The sequence below is a fragment of the Pteropus vampyrus genome, unplaced genomic scaffold (genome assembly GCF_000151845.1).
Source record: "Pteropus vampyrus isolate Shadow unplaced genomic scaffold, Pvam_2.0 Scaffold36, whole genome shotgun sequence".
Lineage (NCBI taxonomy): Eukaryota > Metazoa > Chordata > Mammalia > Chiroptera > Pteropodidae > Pteropus > Pteropus vampyrus.
Window position 1 is genome coordinate 821,571 of NW_011888817.1, and position 2,346 is coordinate 823,916.

General features: G+C 42.8%; 1 non-coding gene across 1 annotated transcript; it reads left to right on the forward strand.

The window, feature by feature from the left end:
* Positions 1–1,857: 1,857 nt before the first annotated feature.
* On the forward strand, positions 1,858–1,976 carry LOC111738244. Its single transcript, XR_002779784.1, has one exon. It is a non-coding gene; the product is annotated as a 5S ribosomal RNA (ribosomal RNA).
* Positions 1,977–2,346: the final 370 nt, after the last annotated feature.

The following is a 2,346-nucleotide window of genomic DNA, read 5'->3' on the forward strand; positions in this document are numbered from 1 at the left end:
CCTGGCTCAGAGATCTTGCCCAAGGAGAGAGACAGACTATAAAAGAAAGACTTCTGAAACTTGTCTCGAAAGAACTATATTTACTTGCAACACAGCTTGGAGTCTGGTAGATTCATCTGAGATATGAGGTGAACCATAAACAGGACTAGTTTCCCAGAGAGAACCAGGGACGGAGACAGATAAGAACAAATCTCAAACCATGATCTCAAAAACTGTATCTGCAAAGGAGGCCAGAATCACTACCATAGTTAAGAAGTCCGATTTCCAACAATAACAAAAAAATGTACAAGACTTGCATAGAAACAAGAAATTTTGGCCCACACACAAGAAAAATAGCAAGCAACAGAACGGCCTGTGAGAGGGACCAGATGTCAGGTTTAACAAAGAATTCTAAGTAGCTATTATAAATATTTTCAAATAACTAAAGAAAACCATGCTTGTTAGTGAGAATGTAAAATGGGGCAGCCGCTGTGGAAAACATTCTTGCAGTTCCTCAAAAAATTTAAACATGAAGTTACCCTATGACCCAGCAATTCCACTCCTAGGTATAACATACCCGAGAGAAATAAAAACATATGGCCACACAAAAACTTTTACATAAATGTTCATAGAAGCATTATTCATAATAGCCAAAACGTGGTAATGACCCGAATGTCCATCAACTGAAGAAGGGATAAACAAAATGTGGTATATCTATCTGGTGGAATATTACTCGGCCACAAAAAAGAATAGAGGACTGACAGGTCCTACAGTCCAGACGAAACTTGAAAACATTATGCTCACAAAAGCCAATTACAAGAAAGAAGCTAGTCACAAAAAACCACAGACTACATGATCCCTTCATAGGAAATGTCCACAATAGTCAAATATAGAAAGACAGAAAGCACATTAGTAGTTACTCAGTGGGCAATGGGGTGATGGATACCTAATGGATACAGGAATTTTTTTTAAGACAATGAAAATGCTCTAAAATTCATTGTGGTGACGGTCACACACTATGTGAATATACTACCAACCACTGAATCGTAACCTTTAAATGGGTGAACTGTAGGGTGTGTGAATTATATCTCGATAAAACTGTTCCCCCAAAAAGTCAAATAACTAACAAAGAAATGAAAAATTCAAGAAGTAGCAATACCAGCATGTCATTTAATGTGACTATAAATACCAAAATCATCAGCGAAAAGAAATCAAAATGATTGCCTCTCTGGGGTTGGGGAACCAGAATGAGGATGGGGACAGCTGATTTTCAAAATAAATCTTGTAGAACTATTTAATTTTTTAGACTATGTGCATATATAATTTTGATGAAGATTTAAACTTTTTGGACTTAAAAAGAAAACCTCTATTTTGGGGGCCTAAATCATCTCATCTTGGAGGAGAAAGCGGGGCTTGTAGGGAGAGAAGTGGCAGGAGGAACACTGACCAGTGTACCTTAGATTTACTCCTACGGAATCAAAAGCTTGTGCATTTGGCCAAGGGCTGGGGTCTGGCCACAAACAGAGGGAACAGGTGGGGACACAGAAGATCTTTGCCTGACCCTGCTCACTGCTTCACAGACCTAGGCCTCTGTCTCAAGAGACTCTGCAATGATCTGAAGGACACTAGCTCATTGCTGGGGGAACCACCGATGTTTGTCAGAGCTGGAACTGGCCCAGATCCGCTGGCATTTATTGAACACCTGCTGTATATCGGACACCTCCACAGATGCCCTCTCATAACCTCCCCAAGGACCCCGGGAAGCAGGTGGGTTTATCCCTATGTTCCAGATGAGGAAAATCGAGGCTCAGGAAGGTTTTGCTGCTTATCTGGGGCCACAGAGCTAAAGAGAGCCAGGTTTAAATCACAGGTCCTTCAGTTTACAGCCATGCCACCCTGAACAAGCCTGATCCCCTCTGATCTCGGAAGCTAAGCAGGGTCGGGCCTGGTTAGTACTTGGATGGGAGACCACCTAGGAAGACCAGGTGCTGTAGGCGTAAAAAATAAATAAAAAATAAAAAATAAGGGATTGTAAGCTGACAAGGTCCTTGCAATCTGCGAGGTCAACCAAGGGTTGCTGGGCCTAAAAACATAATAAATAAAATCAATCAATCAATCACAGGTCTGGCTGTGTCCGAGTCCAGTTCCCCTTTCCCTACAGCACTTCCCAGTGGAGGGGAGGAGGCAGTGTGAGAAAAAAGACCCCCTTCCTTACTGGGCAACTGAGGCCATATTTGAGCCCGGCTTACTGCCAGATGCGAGTCTCAGTTTCTGCTCTGGGAGGGTCACAGGGAGAAGCCCAAATTCATCACGAAGAGCTTGGGCAGTGGAGCTGTGGGCAGTGGCTCAAAACGGGCTGGTCCAGCC